This window comes from Procambarus clarkii, chromosome 15, assembly GCF_040958095.1.
Source record: "Procambarus clarkii isolate CNS0578487 chromosome 15, FALCON_Pclarkii_2.0, whole genome shotgun sequence".
Lineage (NCBI taxonomy): Eukaryota > Metazoa > Arthropoda > Malacostraca > Decapoda > Cambaridae > Procambarus > Procambarus clarkii.
The window spans coordinates 51,327,793-51,352,179 of NC_091164.1; the positions used below are offsets into that span (position 1 = coordinate 51,327,793).

At 38.1% G+C, this 24,387-nt stretch overlaps 1 protein-coding gene across 1 annotated transcript in view; it reads left to right on the forward strand.

Annotated features, from left to right (window-relative positions):
• Nucleotides 1-7,790: 7,790 nt before the first annotated feature.
• The window catches only part of LOC138365154 (uncharacterized), a 60,637-nt gene continuing 44,040 nt past the window's right edge, over nucleotides 7,791-24,387 (forward strand). Inside the window, exon 1 of the mRNA XM_069325231.1 lies at nucleotides 7,791-8,037. The gene's annotated coding sequence lies outside the window, so the exon portion shown is untranslated. The remainder of the gene's footprint in view (nucleotides 8,038-24,387) is intronic.

A 24,387-nucleotide genomic window follows, 5' to 3' on the forward strand; every position in this document is an offset into this window, starting at 1 on the left:
CGGTACCCCAACTCAAATCTCTGAATATGTTAGACATTAAGTCACTGCACATTCTCTCATGTGTATTATACATATATAAAACGCTAAACTATAATGCCAATCCTGATCTCAAAAGCTTCATAGAAGGTTGTAACAGAACCCATGAGCACCACACCAGAAATAAATACAGTTTTGATATTCCTAGAGTACGACTTAATCAAACTAAAAATGCTCTACAAATCAAGGGGCCCAGAATGTGGAATGACCTTCCCAACCATGTTAAAGACTGTACCTCTCTCAACCAGTTTAAGATAAAAACTAAACACTACCTAATAAATTCCCTGTAACCTACTTCACTCCTCTATTGTCAACCCATGTCTGTTATTTTCTTTTTTTTTAATCAACACTGTTTGTCAACCTATTGTATTTGTGCTGCTTTTTCAGTCATGTTCCCCGTTTTTTTTATCTTTATTTGTATTTGTTCTCAACACTTTTTATTCTTTATGCTCAATTAGTATTAAGTTCTAGATATTAATGTTTTTCTTGCCCGAAACGCATTGCGTAATAGTGGCTTTAGGCATTGTATGTACTAGCTCTATCTATATATCAATCCATTAATGTATCATCACTTGTATGTATATACCTTACCTGAATAAACATATTTATTCATATTTATTTATTTAACATAATTGGGAAGGTCATTCCACATTCGAGGTCCCTTGATTTGTAGAGCATTTCTAGTTTGATTAAATCGTACTCTTGGAATATCAAATAGGTAATTGTTTCTGTTGTGGTGCTCATGGGATCTGTTACAACCTTCTAGGAAGCTTTTAAGGTCAGGATTGACATTCACAGTTCAGCGTTTTATATATATAAAATACACATGAGAGGATGTGCAGTGACTTAATATCTAACATATTCAGAGATTTGAGTAAGGGTACCGAGTGATGTCAGGGGCCAGAGTTAGATATTGTCCTAATAGCAGCTTTGTGTTGAGTAATTAGAGGACGTAAATGATTTTGGGTAGTAGAACCCCAAGCACAAATACCATATTTGAGATAAGGATAGATGAGAGAGTAATAGAGTGTCACCAGGGCAGGGTGAGGTACATAATAACTGATCTTAGGAAGAATGCCAACAGTTTTTTATTTTTTTTTTATATATATATTTAGAACGTGTCGCTGGAAATTCAGCTTGTGGTCAATGAGAACGCCAAGGAATTTGCCATCTACTTTGTTACAAATTTGGGTATTGTTAATCCTGAGATTTATTTGATTTGAGGACTTATTGCCAAACAAAATATAGAAAGTTTTGTCAATATTGAGGGTGAGTTTGTTAGCAGTTAGCCAGTGATGGACTTCATTTAGCTCAGTATTCACTGTGACATTTAGAGCAAGGGGGTCAGGACTGGAGTAAATGAAGGTCGTATCGTCAGCAAATAGAATTGGTTTGAGGTGTTGGGAGGCATTTGGAAGGTCATTAATGTAGATGAGAAAGAGGAGAGGGCCAAGTATGCTGCCCTGGGGAACACCAATGTTGATGGGTAGGGTGGGAGAAATTGAATTATTCACAGAACATATTGGAGCCTGTCAGTAAGGTAAGACTTAAGGTACTGCAGGGAGTGACCTCTGACTCCATTATGTTGTAATTTAAGAAGAAGGTTTTGGTGGTCGACAGTGTCAAAAGCCTTACGCAGGTCCACAAATAACTCAACAGGGAACTCATTTTTATCAAGAGCTGCATGTATCAAGTTAATCATACTAATAAGTGCATCGTTAGTGCTTTTTTGGGGTCTGAAGCCATATTGGCAAGAGCTAAGTATATTGTGTTTAGATAGATAGGAGTAAAGGTGCTTGTAGATAAGTTTTTCAAATATTTTAGACAAGTTTGGCAGAACTGATAGGTCTGAAGTTGTTAACATCAGTGCGATCACCACATTTGTGGACAGGCGTTACTCTCGCTTTGTTTTTAGAATTTCTGGAAAGGTTTGGAGTTCAAGTGACTTGTTGAAGAGCAATGCAATGGCAGGAGCTAAAAATCTGGAGGCATTTTTGTAAATAAGAAATGATATCTCCTCAAGGGCACTAGACTTGGTTTTAAGGGAAAGGATTATGTCAGTAACATCAGTGGAATTAGTAGGCATTAGGTACAAAGACTGTGAATAGTTACCTGTAAGATAGTCCTGAATATTAGTACTGGACTGTACTGATTTGGACTTAACTGGACTGGACTTAAAGACTGTACCTCTCCCAACCAGTTTAAGATAAAAACAAAGTACTACCTTATTAACTCCATGTAACCTACCTCACCCCCAAAATGTCAACCCATGTCTACTACTTGAAACAATGCTGTTTGTTGACCAAATTGTATTTTTGCTTTTTTCTTTCATGTTTACCCCTCCCGCCTTTTTTCATTTTTTTCTTATTTTTTCTCAACACAGTTTATGCTTTAATCTCAATTAGTATTAAGTTTTAGTCTTTGTGTTTTTCCTGCCCGAAACGCTTTGCGTAATAGTGGCTTTAGGCATTGTATGTACTAGCTCTATCTGTAAATCCATCAACTTTTGTATCTCACCTTGTATGTATGTATTTTACGTGAATAAATATGTGTATTTGTATTTGTATTTGGAAGATGGAATATCATTTGCAAGGGATGACCCAATGGAAGAGAAGAACCTATTGAACTCAAGAGCAGTGTCAGAGGCTGAAAGCAGACCATCATTATTCGACAGGAATATTGGTTTGTTTTTTAAAATCTTCTTTGATCCCAATATTTGTGAAATTGTGCTCCATGTTTTCTTAATGTTGGCCTTTGTGTGGGTAAATTTATCTTCGTAGTATCTAATTTTGGCTCTCCTAATTATTTTAGATAGCAATGATGAGTAATTCTTTGAAAATTCTTTGGAGACGAGTCCTAACCTATACTTTTCTCAAGGTCATGTTTTTATTAATGGATTTAAGTATCCCCTTTGTAAGCCAAGGATTGTTTAGCCTTTTAGTTGTGACTTGTTTCGTTAGCATGGGACAGTGGGTGTTATAATGGCTGAGAGTTTTTTGAAGAAAAGATTGCACTGCTAGATTGATGTCCCCTATGTTACCTAATTCGGACTCCCAGTTGACATTTGCAGCAGCAGCTATAAAATTGCCTATGGCAGTTTCATTGTGCAGACGAAAGCTTATCTCCCTTGTCTCTAGAGGTGGTTTGTTAATGTTGGTTAGGAGAAATGTGGGGTAATGGTCTGTTGTGCTATCGATGATTATCCCTGAAGTAAGTGGTGAGGTTATGTTGGTCCAGATGTGATCTAGAGTCATGGCAGTACTATCAGTGATTCTAGTAGGACTAGTGATTAAGGGTATGAAGAAGCAGGAATTCATACAGTTGAAGAAGCTAGCAGAAGTAGGGTTTTCAGGCTCGCAGAGGTCAATATTAAAGTCCCCTGCGATAATTAGATGGTTTTTGTCCAGTGTGTTATCTAGTATTAGATTTCTAAGGTTAGAGTTGAATTCGGACACATCAGTGTTAGGAATTCTATAGACTGCTCCCACAGTCAGGACAGACTCAGCACCCTTGATTCTGAAACTGGCGATGATATACTCCCCCACAGTAGTCTCTAGTTCTAATTACTTTTAAGCATGTTAGTTCTTGGTGGTAGTAAAAAGCAGTACCATCACTTCTCAGAATTGGTCGACAGTTGTGAATTGCTGAGTAGTTTGGCATGTTAAAGAGTTGAGTAGTATCCTCTTTTAACCACGTTTCAGTAAGTATAATAAAAGTGAATTTGTTGTCAATAGTTTCAATCAAGGCACTAACATCATCGAAGTGTTTGCTAAGTGATCTTACATTCAAGTTAATTACAGAGATATTGTGACTATGTGTTAATACATTGTTTACATCATGTGCTGTAAAATATCTGCAATTTTGATCATTAAAGTGATGATTGTCATAGATAGTGGATAAGAGGTTTAGTTCAGGGTCTATACTTGTTTGCATAAGAAGGCTGATTGTAGGAAAACAAGGCAAGAATAGCAATTAAAAAACAAAATTTTGATATAAAAGGGGGAAAATTAAAATATAAACAAGACCTATACAAGACAAACACAAAATGAACAAAAAAAAAAGAAAATTGAGGTAGATTGCTTACAAGTACTCTCAGGTACACTGTAAGTAATAATTAGCATTTTGAGACACAGGCAAAGCCAGGGGTACAATGGAGTAAGGGAGTATGGCGAGGCTAGGCAACCTAGGTAATAAATGAAAGCAAAGAATAAAGTTGAATAATAAACATAGGCAAGTTTAATCTAATGATTATTAACTATAAATTGTTTAGTTATGATCCTATAATTAATAAGAATCAAAGAAAATATTAATGCACTCAAATAATTAAGTCCAATAAATGACTAATATACATTAAATTAAAATTTACTTAAAAAAGTGTAACAAAGAGACTTTGGATACGTAGCCCGCACTAGGTGACAAGGGGGTTAATTATGTTGACTCAATGAGAGGGATAATAAGGTGAGACAAACCACATTGGGTGAGGAAAGTGTTGAGGTTATCCTCATTAGCAATTATAATAATAATAATAATAATAATTTTTTTTTTATTTAGGTAAGGTACATACATACAATAAATTTTTACAAAGATTGGTTGACTTATAGGTAGAGCTAGTAAAAAAGTACATACAATGCCTAAAGCCGCTATTACGCAAAGCGTTTCGGGCATAAACATTTTGCCTCCTGAGGTCTTTCTCACTTTAATCATGTCATCTCTAACGAAGCACTGATGAATCGCAGCTGGGTTTTGTTTATGGATTTGACACAGGCGGTGGAGGAGTTGCTGTCTTTTTCTAGTCAAGCACTCGTTGATGTAGATTCCCTTTCGTTGGGATGCAGCTGTCCGGACAAGGTGCGATTTTATGGACTGGGAAGCTAGCTTGAAGCGAATTTTTCGCTGGTTTAGATCTAATGGATTCTTTTTGCCTACTCTGTAGGCAGCAATAATGTCGGTTTTATTTAGAGTGACACGCAATTCGTCTTTTATGAGAGCATGAACTATTTCAATACACTTTTCACCTTCACGTTCCACAGGAATATTTTGGGACGACACAATACAATACAATACAATACAACAATACAATTTTATTTAGGTAAGGTACATACATACAATAAATTTTTACAAGGATTGGTTGACTTATAGGTAGAGCTAGTACATACAATGCCTAAAGCCACTATTACGCAAAGCGTTTCGGGCATGATAAACTTAAATGACAAGCTTAATACTAATTGAGCATAATGAGTAGAATGAAAATAAGAAATGAAAACATAGATAAAAAGCAGCACAAATACAATTATGTCGACAAACAGCGCTCTTTAAAGAAAAAACAGACATTGGTTGACAATAGAAGGGTAAGGTAGGTTACAGGGAATTTATTAGGTATAGCTTCGCTTTTAACTTAAACTGGTTGAGAGAGGTACAGTCTTTAACATGGTTGGGAAGGTCATTCCACATTCTGGGCCCGTTGATTTGTAGAGCATTTCTAGTTTGATTAAGTCGTACTCTAGGAATATCAAAACTGTATTTATTTCTGGTGTGGTGCTCATGGGTTCTGTTACAACCTTCTATGAAGCTTTTGAGATCAGGATTGGCATTATAGTTTAGCGTTTTATATATGTATAATACACATGAGAGAATGTGCAGTGACTTAATGTCTAACATATTCAGAGATTTGAGTAGGGGTAGGGTAAGGACAATAACATAGTCAAGCAGCTTTTGCTGGTCCTGTTCATCCTGGGAGATGGAATGTTGGGCAGATGACACATTTGCAGATGACACTAAGATCTATGATAAAGAAGGAAGTGAAAGTGATATTGAGACCTTACAAAGAGATCTACATGAACTTCACCAATGGTCAGATGACTGGCAAATGCTCTTTAATGTCGATAAATGCAAGACCTTGCCTGTAGGGCATAACATTCCACGTCACAACTACCAAATTGCCAGCTTTACCTTACAACAGATAGATGAAGAATGCGACATTGGAGTCAGAATCCATCATTCACTAAAAGTTGCACAACAAGTGGGAGCGGCAGTAAAACAAGTGAACCAAACCTTGGGAATAATCAAGCATGCCTTTACCTTCAAGGAAACTATAGTAGTCCTTTAATTGTATAAGTCTCTGGTGCGTCCCCACCTGGATTATTGCATACAGGCAAAGTGACCTTATCTTCAGAAAGACATAGCTGATCTGGAGAAGATGCAACACCGGGCAACAAAAATCATACCAGAGATTAGTCATCTCTCGTATCAGGAAGGGTTGAGGGCCACTGGCCAAACAACACTGCAAACCAGGCATGACAGACAGGGCGGAGCTCATCGAAACACTTAAAATACTAATTTGGACGATGTTGATCCGGACACTTTCTTCACAAGGTCAGATAAGTTTATCATGCCCGAAACGCTTTGCGTAGTAGTGGCTTTAGGCATTGTATGTACTAGCTCTACCTATAAGTCAACCAATCTTTGTAAAAATTTATTGTATGTATGTACCTTACCTAAATAAAATATTATTATTATTATTATTATAGATGTAACACGAACGAGGAGCGACGGGTTCAAGCTCAACAAGCCACAATGTAGGACAGAAAACAGGAGAGGCTTTTTCACCCGTATGGTTGTAAACCCGTGGAACAGCCTACCAGCCAAGGAGTAGATAAGGTAAACGCCAAAACTCTACTGGTTTTTAAAATACAGATAGAAAAGATCATTCGGGCAAAAGGGAAGGACTTTTGAGAAGCCAACAGCTTCCTGTCCTCGTCAAAGTCACTAGTATTAATAGCTTTTAGGTAATTTCAGGTAAATTATATGTCGAAAAACAAATCAGTAACCAAAGAAATTGCAATCATTGCAATCAATCTTATATTGTTTCTGCTGTATTGTGCCTACCAATTTGTTGTCAACTACCATTCAAGCTGTCATTGTAATCAATCTTAGCTACCTATGTGCTTTAATATACTGTACCTACAATTTTCTCTCATCTCTTTTTTTTTCATTTCATGTAATCTGTTATCATTTCTTAATCAAACGTCTTAATCAAACTAGAAATGCTCTGCAAATCAAGGGGCCCAGAATGTGGAATGACCTTCCCAACCATGTTAAAGACTGTACCTCTCTCAACCAGTTTAAGATAAAAACTAAACACTACCTAATAAATTCCCTGTAATCTACCTCACTCCTCTATTGTCAACCCATGTCTGTTATTTTTTTTTTTTTTTTTTTTTAATCAACACTGTTTGTCAACCTATTGTATTTGTGCTGCTTTTTCAGTCATGTTCCCCCTTTTTTTTATCTTTATTTGTATTTGTTCTCAACACCTTTTATTCTTTATGCTCAATTAGTATTAAGTTCTAGATATTAATGTTTTTCTTGCCCGAAACGCATTGCGTAATAGTGGCTTTAGGCATTGTATGTACTAGCTCTATCTATATATCAATCCATTAATGTAACATCACTTGTATGTATATACCTTACCTGAATAAACATCTGAATCTGAATCTGAATTTTTTTGTCTATAAATTTTGCAAGTATTTACCTCCTTAAAATTTTCTTAGATTAAGGACCTGCCCGAAACGCTGCGCGTGCTAGTGGCTTTACAAGACTGTAATTACCATATTTGTATCCTCACATTCCTTATGTACATTCTTGTATATGCATAAATAAATAAATAAATAAATAAATAAATAAATAAATAAATAAATAAATAAGAAACTGGGAAGAGCACCGTGGCGGGTAAGCGAGCGAGTGACGTCATCACAACAAAGGTTGCTATGCGACGTCTCCACGACTCGTGAAGTTCGCCTGTCTTAAAGACCTGTGTCCACAATACCCGCCAAATTGTCCCTCCCACAGTACTCTCAGGACACTTATGGCAGTGTAAGTGTGTGGTGAGGCCACACCACTGAAGACATTGAGGATATACCACGAGGGAGAGACAAAACTGTTGAAGGAAGGAGTCACTGGCTCCACCTGACCACCTTGTTCCTCGCACTCTCATCATCCTCCGTAAGTACTGGAGTACTTTCTACTCCACCATTGTCTTACACCCCAACATTCAATTGTTGAGGTGTGGAAATAGGCCTATGGAATTGTTGGGGTGTGGACGTAGGCCAATGGAATTGTTGGGGTAATTAATTAATTAATTAACCCCCTGTCAACTAGTGAGGCTAGGTATCCTAAGTCTCCTTGGTTCATTTTCTGACTTAATTTTTAACTTACTCTTACCTAGTCATTTACCGAAATTATTTAATTGAGTTATTAAGTAGTTCTTCAGGTCTTTTTAATTATACAGTCATTACTGAACTATCTATAGTTATTAATCATTAGCTTAAATTTGCCTATGTTTATTATTCAACTTTTCTTTGATTTCATTTATTACCTAGGTTGCCTAGCCTCGCCATGCTCCCTTACTCCATTGTACCCCTGGCTTTGCCTGCATCTCAAATTGCAAATTGTTACTTACAGTGTACCTGAGAGTACTCGTAAGCAATCTACCTCATTTTTTCTTTTTTTTTCAGTTTTGCTCAATTTGTTTTTTTTTGTATTGCTTAGTCTTGCTTATATTTTTTGTTTTGTATTTCTATATCTTGTGTTTTGTATAGTCCATGTTTACATGTTTTTTCTTTAATCTCATTAATTGCCTAGGTTGCCTAGCCTAGCCATACTCCCTTACTCCATTGTACCCCTGTAAGCCCCTTTTGTGTTTGTTTTGTACAGTATTGTGTATATATTTTTCCCTATTTTATAGCTTATTTCTACTTATTTCTGATTCTACAATCAGCTTTTTTTATGCAGTCAAGTATAGACCCAGAACTTAACCTCTTATCCACTATCTATGACAATAATCACTTTAATGATCTAAATTGCAGATATTTTGCAGCACATGATGTAAACAATGTATTAACTCATAATCACAATATCTCTGTAATCAATTTGAACGTTAGATCCCTAGGTAAACACTTCGATGATGTTAGTGCCTTGATTGAAACTATTGGCAACAAATTCTCTTTTATTATACTTACTGAAACATGGTTGAAAGAGGATACTACTCAACTCTTTAACATGCCTAACTACTCAGCAATTCACAACTGTCGTCAACTTCAGAGAGGTGGTGGCACTGCTCTTTACTACCACCAAGAACTAACATGCTTAAAAGAAATTAGAACTAGAGACTGCTATGGGGAGTATATCTTCGCCAGCTTCAGAGTCAAGGGTGCCGAGTCTGTCCTGTCTGTGGGTGCAGTCTATAGAATTCCCAACACTGATGTGTCTGTATTCAACTCAAACCTTAGAAATCTAATACTTGACAACAGACTGAACAAAAACCACCTAATTATCGCAGGGGACTTTAATATTGACCTCTGCGAGCCAGAACACCCTACTGCTGTTAGCTTCCTCAACTGTATGAATTCCTGCTTCCTCATACCCTTAATCACTAGACCTACTAGAATCACTGATAGCACTGCCACGACTCTAGATCACATCTGGACCAACATAACCTCTCCGCTTACTTCAGGTATAATCACCGATAGCACTACAGACCACTACCCCACATTTCTCTTAACTAACATTAGCAAACCACCTCTAGAAACAAGGGAGTTAAGCTTTAGGCTGCACAATGAAACTGCTATAAACAATTTTATAACTGCTGCTGATAATGTCAACTGGGATTCCGAGTTAGGTAACATAGGGGACATCAACCTAGCAGTGCAATCTTTTCTACAAACAACTCTTAGCCTTTATAACACCCACTGTCCTAGGCTTACAAAACAAGTCACAAGCAAAAGGCTTAACAATCCTTGGCTTACAAAGGGAATAATGAAATCCATTAACAAAAAACACGACCTTGAGAAGAAGTATAGGTTAGGAATTGTCTCCAAAGAATTCTCAAAGAATTACTCATTATTGCTATCTAAGATAATTAGACGAGCCAAAACTAAATACTACGAAGATAAATTTACTCAAATAAAGAGCAACATTAAACAAACTTGGAGCACAATTTCACAAATATTGGGATCAAAGAAATCTTTAAATAACAAACCGACTCTCCTGTCTAATAACGATGGTCAGCTTTCAGCCTCTGATTCTGCTATTGAGTTCAATAGGTTCTTCTCTTCCATTGGTTCATCCCTTGCAAATGATATTCCAACTTCCAGTACTGACATTAAGGACTATCTTACAGGTAACTATCCACAGTCTCTGTACCTAAAGCCTATTAACTCCACTGACGTCAATGAGATAATCCTTTCCCTTAAAACCAAGTCTGGTGCCCTTGAGGAGATACCAACTTTAATTTACAAAAAAGCCTCCAGATCTTTAGCCCCTGCTATTGCTTTGCTCTTCAACAAGTCACTTGAACTCCAAACCTTTCCAGATATTCTAAAAAAAGCGAGAGTAACGCCTGTCCACAAATGTGGTGACCCCACAGATGTTAACAACTACAGACCTATATCAATCCTGCCAAACTTGTCAAAAATTTTTGAAAAACTTATATATAAGCAGCTTTATTCATATCTAGCCAAACTCAATATACTTAGCCCTTGCCAATATGGCTTCAGACCCAAAAAAAGCACTAACGATGCACTTATTAGTATGCTTAACTCGATTCATACAGCTCTTGATAAAAAGGAGTTCCCTGTTGGGTTATTTGTGGACCTGCGTAAAGCTTTTGATACTGTCAACCACCATAACCTTCTTCTTAAATTACATCATTATGGAGTCAGAGGACACTCCCTACAATACCTCGAGTCCTACCTTACTAACAGGCTCCAATATGTTTCTGTGAATAATACAATTTCTCCCACCCTACCCATCAACATTGGTGTTCCTCAGGGCAGCATACTTGGCCCTCTCCTCTTTCTCATCTACATTAATGACCTTCCAAATGCCTCCCAACACCTCAAACCAATTCTATTTGCTGACGACACAACCTTCATTTACTCCAGTCCTGACCCTCTTGCTCTAAATGCCACAGTAAATACTGAGCTAAATAAAGTCCATCTTTGGCTAACTGCCAACAAACTCACCCTTAACATTGACAAAACTTTCTATATTCTGTTTGGCAATAAATCCTCTAGTCATATAAATCTCAAAATAAACAATACCCAAATTTGTAACAAATTAGATGGCAAATTCCTTGGCATTCTCATTGACCACAAGCTGAATTTCCAGGGACACATTCTAAATATATCAAAAAAAGTTTCAAAAACTGTGGGCATTCTTTCTAAGATCAGATATTATGTACCACGCCCTGCCCTGGTGACTCTCTATTACTCCCTTATCTATCCTTATCTCAACTATGGTATATGTGCTTGGGGTTCTACTACCCAAAATCACTTACGTCCTCTAATTACCCAACACAAAGCTTCTATTAGAACAATATCCAACTCTGGCCCCAGACATCACTCGGTACCCCTACTCAAATCTCTGAATATGTTAGATATTAAGTCACTGCACATTCTCTCATGTGTATTATACATATATAAAACGCTAAACTATAATGCCAATCCTGATCTTAAAAGCTTCATAGAAGGTTGTAACAGAACCCATGAGCACCACACCAGAAATAAATACAGTTTTGATATTCCTAGAGTACGTCTTAATCTAACTAGAAATGCTCTGCAAATCAAGGGGCCCAGAATGTGGAATGACCTTCCCAACCATGTTAAAGACTGTACCTCTCTCAACCAGTTTAAGATAAAAACTAAACACTATCTAATAAATTCCCTGTAATCTACCTCACTCCTCTATTGTCAACCCATGTCTGTTATTTTCTTTTTTTTTTAATCAACACTCTTTGTCAACCTATTGTATTTGTGCTGCTTTTTCAGTCATGTTCCCCCTTTTTTTATCTTTATTTGTATTTGTTCTCAACACTTTTTATTCTTTATGCTCAATTAGTATTAAGTTCTAGATATTAATGTTTTTCTTGCCCGAAACGCATTGCGTAATAGTGGCTTTAGGCATTGTATGTACTAGCTCTATCTATATATCAATCCATTAATGTAACATCACTTGTATGTATATACCTTACCTGAATAAACATCTGAATCTGAATCTGGGTAAATTATATGCCTGGCATTGTTAGGGGTGTGGACATTGTCCTATCGAATAATGATAATTGTTATAATAACAATAATAATAATGAGAAAATCCACTGGGACTGTGTGGTGTTGCAAACCCATGACCAAGGCATTGCCAGCTGCATACTCTACCACTGTACCACCACTGACTTCCTAAAAGTCTTACAATCAGATTTCAACTGATATCACAGAAGTGTGTGATATCCTGAAATCACAGGAAGTCCTGAAGCCAGTCCAAGTTTTACGTAAGACCCCTAAGCACTCAGGTAAAGGGGTAAAGTATTGTAGTTGAAAACCCTATGCCCAACTTCAGATACACAGAAAATCACACTAAGGTGATATACATCAATGAACATTCCACTGGGGCTGTGAGGTAACGCAAACATTGCAGGTTCGCATTGCCTCACTGCTCGAGTGAATTTTCTCATTGATGTAGTGTACATATATCATGTTAGTGTGATTTTCTGTGTGTAAATAATAATAATAATAATAATATTATTATTATTATTTATTCAAAAGATTGTGTGTACTATGAACATAAGAGTATTGTTCAATTGAAGGGACAGGAGTTACACATACTAATGAAGCCACTATTATGCAAAGCGTTTCGGGCAAAATTAATAATAATATAGAAATTTATTAATTAATGTTGTGACAGGGTAAAACACTTAATACTATTAGAGAAGTAAGTTAACAAAATGAGAATGTTCAAGGAAAATTATAAATTAATGCAAAGGTGACACTTAAGGATGACAAGCATAGACTATTACATTATGGAGTCAGTAGTTCTAGCAACAGTACAGTAGTTTATTTACATTAATTACAGGATGGAAATACAAGGTCTAATTCAGAAAAGTAAGTGAACTGCTCCTCATAACATTTTTTTGGAACATATCAGAACATAGAGTAACATACTATAATTTTAGGTTAATGGGGCCAACACTTACAAATAACCAAGATCGTAAAGGACACGAGTAAACACTTTATCAAAGAAATGCATGAAATTAGATGACATTAAATGTAGACAGTAAATGTAGAAATTAAATGAGTAATACAGTGTGTCCTCGCTTGAACGAACTATATGAGGCATAGCCAATTCGTTCCAGTGTGGAATTCATTCCATCCATCCAGCCCCAGCAACCCCCTTCCCCCCCAAAAATACAATCACATTAATACATATGCCAGTGCACATTTGCCTTATGAAAAATTTAAATAACAAAGAATTTGTATTGCAATGAGTGCTGGTAAGGTGTGTCCTTACCAGTTGAGTTGTGTAGTGCAAACTTTGTTAGCCTCAATATCCTGAGAGTGCCACACATATGATATGAATATAAAATTGTTTAAAGAACAGTAACTTTTCTAACAAATGTACATTATACACTACAGTCTGTACATGAAGTACAGACCACTAGAATCACACTACTGCAGTACACGTATATCACTTAAACTACACTTTGTACATTTAATGTCATTAAAACTGTGCTGTACAGCTCAATTGGTACTCCCAGGTAAGTTATGGCTAGTGCTGGGTGCTGGTCCAGTTGCCTGGGCATCCTCGGAAGGTGAGTCCTTGCTAGTGCTGGGTGCTGGTCCAGTTGCCTGAGCATCCTTGGAAGGTGAGTCCTTGCTAGTGCTGGGTGCTGGTCCAGTTGCCTGGACATCCTCAGAAGGTGAGTCCTTGCTAGTGCTGGGTGCTGGCCCTGTAGGCCTACTGTGAAACCGTACCAAAAACTTTTGAATCTTAGTTTGTTTCTTTGTTGTGAGCTTCATTATAATATCTTTCATGTCCTTTAGGTGCAGGTAATAATCTGTCAGCTCTTCATTATCAGTTACAGCAACCAAATCAAGCAGATCATTAACCTTTTGCAATGATGCAGCATATGGAATAGGTAATGCACTATCATCTTTCTCTTCCACATCCTCATCATTATTACCAGTAACACACTGAATAATCTCATCATCAGTTAATTCACTATAACCTGGATCATCAGTATCATTATCTAACCACTCATTCTCATCAGAAAGTTGTAAATCTTCCTCACTTGCATCTATGAATGCCTCAAAAATTGCATTATCAAAGCCCTCAAAAGCACAGTCATCTTCATTCTAACCAGGTACCGGACTCAGAATTTTATTCCATGCATTCTTTAACCCCTAAGCTGCTTTGGGCTATTTGGCTTACAACACCCACAGGCACAACAACAAAAATAACAATTATTTTGTCTTAAAAAAGTGTTCATTTGTGTTACCTGAGCACGGGAAAAATAATAAAAAAAATTGTAAGTGGCATATTTTGGCCGCAATAGGGTGGGGGAAAAGTCTGGCAAAAAAAAGAGGTGTTGACAAAGCAAGTGTCGGAGGCAGTCTGCTTCGCCCCAGCTGTCAGGTAGGAGTTGCCACAAAGATATTATTACCTAATTATTTCAATGTCTCTGATTTTTTCTTAGTTTTTTTGCAGTAATATTATTCAATAGTGTGTAGTGTGATATATTTATATAATAAAATGTGTGAATCATTGCTGCATTCAAAATTATGGTGTGCATATTATTGATTCAATAATTATGTTCATAAAACAATGAACAAATACTTTTGCAGTTATTACACTATATACACACAGGTTATATATAAGTATCTGCATGTTTTGTTCACCGTAATGAACCACAAAGTTGATATGGTGAGTCAAAAAGCCACGAGAAGTGGCCACCACACACCAGCCACTCGTCACTGACTCACTCAAAAACTCCTCACGCGTTCATCTAAGCTGGCATAGTGCACAAAGAGCATAGTGGCCACCCTTACACAGCATGACAAGTCAGGAAGATGACGCCACCTCCCTCACCAAAATGGCTTCTCCCAACACTCCTTTTGCTGTTATTACACAATATATATATGTTATATATAAGTATCTACATTTGTAATTATCTAAGTATAATTGCCTTAGTGTAGTTAAAGGATAAGAGCTATGCTCGTGGTGTCCCCTCTTCCCAGCACTCTTTGTCATATAACGCTTTGAAACTACTGACGGTCCTGATCTCCACCACCTTCTTGCCTAACTTGTTCCAACCGTCTACCACTAAGTTTGCAAAAGTAAATTTTCTTATATTTCTTCAGCATCTGTGTTCAGTTAGTTTAAATCTATGACCTCTTGTTATTGAGGTTCCAGGTCTCAGGAAATCTTCCCTATCAATTTTATCAATTCCTGTTATTATTTTGTACGTAGTGATCATATCACCTCTTCTCCTTCTGTCCTCTAGTTTTGGCATATTTAATGCCTCTAACCCTCTCCTCATAGTTCTTGTCCTTCAGTTCTGGGAGCCACTCAGTGCCATGTCTTTGCACCTTTTCCAGTTTGTTGATGTGCTTCTTAAGATATGGGCACCATACAATCGCTGTATATTCCAGCTTTGGTCTAACAGGTTGTGAACAATTTCTTTAATATTTCACCATCTATGTATTTAAAAGCAATTCTGAAGTTAGAAAGTGTAGCATAGGCACAATATTCTTAATGTGATTCTCAGGTGATAGTTTGTATCTAGAAGTACCCCTGGATTTCTTTCTTTATCAGACTTCTTTAAAGATTTCTCACATAATTTATAAGTTGTGTGTGTGTGGGGGGGGGGGGGTCTATGTTCTCCTATTCCACATTCCATAACATGTCATTTATTTACATTAAATTCCATTTGCCAAGCGGTGCTCCATATACTTATTCTGTCCAGGTCTTCATGAAGGATATGGCACTCGTCTAAGTTACTTATCTTCCCTATTATCTTAGCATCATCAGCAAACATGTTCATATAATTCTGTATTCTATCTGGTAGAGCGTTAATGTAGACAATGAACATTACCGGTGCATGAACTGAACCCTGTGGTACTCCGCTTGTGACATTTCTCCAGTCCGATGCACTTCCTCTTATTACTGCCCTCATTTTTCTATCAAATTTTTTTTCATCCATGTTAGCAGCTTACCTGTCACCCCTCCAATGTGTTCCAGTTTCCAGAACAATTTCTTATGTGGAACTATGCTGAAAGCCTTTTTTTAGGTCCAGATAGATGCAGTCAACCCAACCATCTCTTTCCTGTAAAATCTCTGTTGCTCGATCATAGAAACTGAGTAAATTTGTTACACAGGATCTTCCAGACTGAAAACCATACTGACGGTCTGATTTTATATCGTTTGTCGCCAGGTGTTTTGACTATTACACTTGTCAACGATACGGGTCTATAATTGAGGGGGTGTTCCCTGCCGCCACTTTTGTAGATTGGAACTATGTTGGCCTTTTTCCACGCATCTGCTACGACTCCTGTACACAGGGATGCCTGAAAATCAGGTGAAGTGGAATGTTGAGCTCAGATGCACATTCTCTCAGAACCCCATGATGAAACTCCATCTGGGCCAACTGCTCTGTTCTTACTTAGCTCCTTGAGAATATTTTACACTTGGTCTCTAGACAACTCTATATGCTCTATGTTGTTCTCTGGAAGTCTTATTTATGTCTGGTTCTCTGAAGATTTCATTTTGTATAAACACACTTTGGAACTTTTCGTTTAATGTTTCACACATTTCCTTATCATTTTCCGTGAATCTGTTTCCCATTTTCAACCTCTGGATATTATCCTTTACCTGCAATTTGTTGTTTATGAATTTGTAGAATAGGCCTAGTTATGTTTTTCATTTGTCCTCTATCCCTTTTTCTAAATTTCTTTCTGCTTCTCTCCTTGTAGTTGCTGTGTAATTGTTTCTCGTACCTTTGTTTCACTGGTATATTTGAGGGTCAGGCCTCTTCCTATATTGATTCCATTTTTATGTCTTTTGGTCTTTGGCCCTCTCGCAATTTCTGTTGAACCAATCCTGTTTTCTGGCCCCTGCATCTCTGTTTAGGTATGAATGTTTGTGTGCCTTCATCCTATATTTTACAAAATTTGGCATACATCTCATTTACTTAACCTGGCTAGCAACAAGTCTGTCCAATTACACTCATTAACATTTTTTTTGAAGTTCTCCATAGTGTCCTCTCTTGAAATCAAGTTTATCGACTGTTTCAATGTCCCCATTTTCTTCTAGGTGATATCTTAAGGCATATTTAATGTCTAACATGACATGATCACTCTTTCCCAAGGGTGTTACCATAGCGAGCCACTAAGCTTGTTGGTGATGGCAGACAGTAACAAGTGGCGCCACACAACTGATGTTCCCCTCCCTCTCTCAGTGGTTCAATGCCAGACACACTAGCATTTCTCCTTCAAGTACAGTATACTGTTTGTGGTGTTATTACACTATATACACACATCTATATAAATAAAAATGGAAATGTTCGTTTGTTCAAAATCGCTAATCTCCAAGAGTTCTTCACCGATTGCCTTGAAATTTTCACACAACGTTTCCTTCGCATCCGAGCGGGTTTTTATATACATACTATATAGATGTCACATCTGTGACAGGAAAAAACATGCTTTTTTTGAAAAGCAGTGTTTTTCGGGTGTTTTTCATATGAGGGAAATCTTCGAAACCTCTTTATTGATTGCTTTGAAATTTTGACACAACATTGCATTCGAATAGGCGAGTGTTTTTACATACCTACTATATACATGCCTCAACTGTAACAGAGAAAAACATGCTTTTTTTGAAAAACAGCGCCATCTGTAGGACGTAAGAGCAACACAAGCTGTAATCTCTGAAAGTTCTATGCTAATTGCTTTGAAATTTTAGCACAATGTTCCATTCGAATACATGCGTGTTTTTATGTACCTACTGTTTAGGTGCCGCACCTGTGACAGGTAAAAACGTGCGTTTTTTGAAAAGCAGCGCCATCAGTTGCATGCAAGAGCAACACACGATATACAAAATATGTTACGATGACATTTCAATGTTTCCGATTGCATTGATAAATTGAATTTTCATAGATTTTTATTTATTTTCATTTTGATTTAATTATTTTGTGTGACGTTGCATTGGAATTGAGCTGTGTTGTTTACCATACCGTTTATTTCGTGGGTATACAGTAGCTTATTTTTTTCTTTTTTCATTGTTTTTCATTTCATATTTTTAACTGTTATTAGTTTTCAGTGCAATTGATGGTGAAATCGAGCTGTGTCGATTGATCTGTGTTTGAATTGAAATATTTCTTTAGTATTTTTTGTTTTTGTTTTGAAAACAAGAAAATGGACAACACGTTTATTTCAAAACTGCAAATGTACAACAAACAGCTATGAATCCATCGGCTACAACGTTAACTGCTTTCTTCACGTTATGTCAAAATGACGAGTTTGCGAAAACACTGCTGTATTCGGAAGTGCATACGTATTACACATGGAATGCCAGTAGAAAATCATTTGAACGACGCAAACGAGGAGACCGAGTCGACGGACAACCTGGCATATTCAAATAAACTACGATAGGCAGACTATACACCATGCATCCCAATCAAGATGAAGGCTTCTTTCTTCGCATGCTGTTGGTAAATGTGCCCGGTCCAACGTCTTTTCAGCCACTGAGATTTGTCAACGGCGTAACACATGCCACATTCCGTAATGCATGTCAAGCTGGAAGTTTATTGGAGAACGACCGACACTGGGATGTATGCATTAATGACGCGTCCAACACGTCACATCCAAATCAAATTTATGCAGTTTGCAATCATATTGACCGCCTGCTCTCCTTCATCTCCAACAGAGTTATGGGAGAAATATAAATTGCACATGGTTGAAGATATTATCTGTTGAATATGAAGGAAAATTCAAATATGAACTTGGATTTCACAGCGGAAATCTACAACAAAGCGTTGATAATGATTGAAGATTTGTGCTTAGAATTCACGAACAAAGTTCTAAATCAATTGGAAATTTAATCACCGAATCGATCTGCTGCTGCTTCGTTCGATGTAGAATTGCGTCGTGAACAAAATTACAACATGAGTGATCTGTTGTCGTATGTGCAATCAAATATTCCTAAGCTAAACGCTTGAGCGAAAAGGCATTTACAATCGAATACTGTAACCCCGCGCTTATCCGAGATTCGAACATCCGGAAAATGCCCTTATACGGCCAAAATCGTGGCCGGATAAAGTTCTCAATATCCAGCCAAAATGGCTACAGGAACCGGATAAAAGTTGGTTTGACCAGATGAAAATTCGGTCGTACCGTATTAATCCCGTCTGCCTGTGGCTCTAGACGCATGGTGGAGGAGGGGGTGGGGTGGGTGGGTGGTGTCGGGAGGGTGGGAAGGGAGCGTCGGGAGGGACCACCTGGGTACAGGAATTACCATTAATTTTAGAAAAATTAATCATAGCCAAAAACAAATGAAATAAGTACTTGTAATTATGTAATAACAAAATAAATAAGTTTCCTAAAAGCAATGTGCACAGGCTGAAGTTTCCTTAAAAAATATTGAGTTTTTTTCCTCCTGGTGGCCTACGTAACGTACTATAACTGCCCCAAGTGGACCCGTCCAACACTGGTCAACCCATGTGCTCCCGTCCCTCGTGTTATACCACAGTGCTGTGCCATTAGTGAAATATTTTTTTAAATAACTTTTCTATTTTCATAGTAACTTTGAACATTTTTGGCCAAGACTATGTCTGGTAGCAGCATCAATCGTTCTGGAGGTGTTAAGAGGAAGAAAGTTGTCCTAACAATTAAAGACAAGTTACTGTTATACACCTCAACCAGTGCGGCGTCACAGTGCTGCGCCATTAGTGAAATATTTTTTTAAATAACTTTTCTATTTTCATAGTAACTTTAAACATTTTTGGCCAAGACTATGTCTGGTAGCAGCATCAATCGTTCTGGAGGTGTTAAGCGGAAGAAGGTTGTCCTAGCAATTAAAGACAAGTTACGGGTTGTTCAACAAGTGAGGCGCCACAGGCAAGCCAAGCGCCTTCAACAAGTGAGGCGCAAGCAAGCGCCATCAACAAGTGAGGCGTCACAGGCAAGCCAAGCGCCTTCAACAAGTGAGGCGCCACAGGCGAGCCAAGCGCCTTCAACAAGTGAGGCACCACAGGCGAGCCAAGCGCCTTCAACAAGTGAGGCGCCACAGGCGAGCCAAGTGCCTTCAACAAGAGAGGCGTCACAGGCAAGCCAAGCGCCTTCAACAAGTGAGGCGCCACAGGCAAGCCAAGCGCCTTCAACAAGTGAGGCAAGCAAGCGCCTTCAACAAGTGAGGCGTCACAGGCAAGCCAAATGCCTTCAACAAGTGAGGCTTCACAGGCAAGCCAAGCGCCTTCAACAAGTGAGGGGCAAGCAAGTGCCTTCAACAAGTGAGGCCTCACAGGCAACCCAAATGCCTTCAACCAGTGAGGCTTCAGCAGCTGGCAGTCAAAACTAACTTTGCTTAACCCTTAAACTGCTAGGGGCCCAAATGGAATTCACACCCACAGGCGCAACAAAAAAAAAAAAATCCAAAAAATTCTTTCGTCTTATAGAAGTGTTCATTTTTGTTATCTGATCACAGAAAAAATAACAAAAAAATCGTAGGTGGCATATTTTAGCCGCAATAGGGTAGGGAAGTGTGGCAAAAAAGGGGCGTTGGCAGAGCCTTTGCCAGACGAAGTCTACTCCGCTCAAGCTGTCAGACGGCAGTTGCCACAAATATATTATTACCTAATTATTTCAATGTCTCTGATTGATTTTTTCTTAGTTTTTTGCAGTAATATTATTCCATACAGTGAATTGTGGTATATTTATATTATAAAATGTGTGAACCATCTCTGTATTCAAAATTATGGTGTGCATATTAGTGATTCAATTATTATGTTCATAAAACAATAAACAAATAGTTTTGCTGTTGTTACACTGTATACACAGGTTATGTATAAGTATCTGCATATTTTGTACACCATAACAAACTACTAAGTTGGTCTTGTGAGTCAAAAAGCAACGAGGAGTGACCGCCAAACACCAGCGAGCTACTCACTGCCACCCTCACTGGCACTCACTGCCTCCCTCAACACCACCTCACTCACCCTCATTCACCTCCCACAATACTGTTTTTGTATTTATTCACTATATACAGACGTTATATATACGTATTTACATGCTTTGTTCACCATAACTGTACATCTAAGCTTGTATGGCGAGTAAAGGCACAAAGTCGTAGCTACTCACACAGCTGATCGGCGGCCGCCCTCAAGGCCAGACGCACTAATATTTGTCCTCCAACAATATTGTTTGTGGTGTTATTACGCTATATACACACATTATATATAAGTATCTACCTGTTTTATTCACCATACCTGTACAAATAAGCTGGTATGGTGCCCAAAGACCATAGTGGCCATCAGTAAACACCATGTCAAGTCGTGCAGACGACGCTCCTCCCTCACCAAAATGGCGGCTCCCAACCTTCTCCTCTCGCTGTTATCTCACACTATACACACGTTATATATAAGTATCTACATTTGTGTTCACCATAGCGAACCACTAAGCTGGTATGGTGAGTGCCGTCAATAAATGGTGGCCACACACAGTCAGAAGACGACGCCACAACCCTCCCTCCCACAGCCTTACTCCTTCCTCCATGGAGCACAGTGCTAAATATCACCACAATCCTGCTATTATCAGAATCCTGGTCAGTTTTATCACAGTCAGGGGGCTTCAGGGGGCAATCACTGCTAAATAATAGCAGTATCATTTATATTATGGTATTTGTAGGCGATGCTGTGGTCACAAGCTGAACAGCGGTGCTGTGAGCTCGTACTGCGTGCGCCAGCCTTGGTGGCTTGCTCAATGCTGACGCTGTAACACCCAAGAATGTTGGCCTGGATTTTTTTCTAGGTGGCATCTGGCAACTATCGGTCGTGGCTGTACTATAGCTGCCCCTATCCCAGGCGGGGCGTTTAAATTATAGCGCTAGACACGAAATCATATATAAATGATGTGCGCGGTTTCGGTTTAGTCACTGATATCATTTATATATGATATGCGCGGTTTGAGAGTTAATGAACTGTACAGTAATTTTAAGTGTTAATTTTAGTGTTGTGTTAGTATAGGTTACGTAAATTGTTAAGAATTCTTAACTTCAAGATGTGTGGCATCAATCAAGAAGACGAACACCAACAAGGTAAGTTGAGGTTTCTAGTTGAATATTTAATAATTATGTGTGGCAAGGCAATTCAAATTATGTTGTTTGTAGTATAAAAATAGTTGGAAATGGTCACTTTTAGACTCGTAGGTGAAAAAGTACTATTATCCGAAAAATGTGATAATCCAGCTGGGGATCCTTCCCATATAGTCTGGATGATCGAATGGAGACAGTAATTCAAATTGTCAATAACAGGTTTGGAGAAATCTTCTTAGATGTGCCAGGAGTAACTGTAAATCCTTCCTAATTAGATTGATTCTGGCAGCATTTCGATCCCAAAATGGCATAACCTTAGCTCTTGCATCATCCGTAATAGCTGCGACATTGTTACCAGGTGGAAGAACTGCTACTTCGGCTTTGAAATTACCACTGAACATGCAATTCATTGAAACTCCCACATGCAACATTTCCAAAGGATCCTGCATGGGAAAAGTATTGCAGAAATGTAAACTTATTGTTTGGGTTGAATGCACAATGGCCCACAAAAAATCGCTCAAGGCTCTTGATCGATCATTGTAAGATTTGCGTGGAAACATCAGACCATTTGGGAATGCATTAATGTTGCTTGCAGGAGATTTCAGGCAAACATTACCTGTAATTCCTCGATACAAGTCCGTCGACACTGTTTAGAAAGCAGATGAAGCAGTTAGTTATCCAACAGAATTTTTGAATTCTCTCGCTCTGCCAGGGATACTATCACACGTACGGCAATTGAAAATCTGTGTGCCAATTATCATGTTGCGAAATATCAATCGGCTAAAGCTTTGCAACGCCATGCACCTTGCAGTAAAAAAATTAATCAGCAACGTCGTAGAAACAACAATCTTTACAGGACCTTTCAGTGGTGAAGATGTCCTCATTCCTCGCATTCTTATGATTCCAACAGATATGCCATTTCAATTTAAGATTTTGTAATTTCCAATTTGATTGGCGTTTGCAATCACCATCAACAAAGCTCAGGGCCAATCTTTAGAATTGTGCAGTTTATATCTAGACACAAAATACTTATCATAGGGACAATTATATGTTGCGTGTTCTAGAGTCGGCAAACCAGACAATCTCTATATCTCCACAGACAATGGAACAACAAAACATATTGTATACCCACAAGCATTGTGAAATTAAACATATTTGAAACGTGCTCTTTCTCTTTTCTTTCTTTCTTTTCCATTTAACTAGACTGAGCCACAGCAACGCGTGACGGTTACAGCTAGTTATATATAAGTATCTACATGTTTTATTCACCATAACTGTTCAACCAAGCTGGTATAGTGCTCAAAGAGCATAGTGGCCACCCTTACAGAGCATGACAAGTCATGCAGATGTTTGCCACGTCCCTCACCAAAATCTCTTCTCCTAACACTCCCTTTGCTGTTATTACACTTTATACACACGTTATATATAAGTATCTACATTTGTCTTCACCATAATGAACCACTAAGTTGGTATGCTAAGTCAAAAAGGAGCAAGGAGTGGCCGGCACACCAGCCAGCCCACCACTGGCCGCCATTCCCTCCCTCACCTCACACGCCAACATTCTCCTCCCACCATACTGTTTTTGCTTTTATTCACGATAAACAAACGTTATATATAAGTACAGTAACATCTCAGCATACGAATGCCCCTCTTTACGAACTTTTCAGGTTACGAGCCCAATTTCTTCGGAAAATTTGAATCGGGTTACGAACTTTGTCTCGGGGAAACGAGTTGATACGCGTATGGGCCAACCTAGCGCGTGGTGGCACGGCGATCCTGCCTCAGTTACCAGTGCCTCCTGCCTAGTGGCTATTGTGCCTGAATTCTTTGCAAAGATTTACAGTTTTTTTTTATTTTTGGCTATTTGAACATAAAATTTGTTATTACCTGAGTATATCTTGCCATGGGTCCAAAGAAAGCCAGTGGTAATGTTCAAGCCAAGAAAACACATGTGAGAATGACCAGAGAGGAAATACAAAGAGATCATTTTTGTTAACATGAAAATGGTACGTGTGTTTGTTCAACTAGCTAGGCAATACAACAAATCTATGTCAACAATATGCACTGTAATTGCTAAGAAAAAGGACATTTTGAGTGCTAAATTGACAAAAAGCGTATCAACAATTACGAAACAAAGAACACAAACACTTGAGGATGTTGAAAAGTTGTTATTATTTTGGATACACAACAAGGAGTTAGCAGGTGATAGCATTTCAGAGGCCT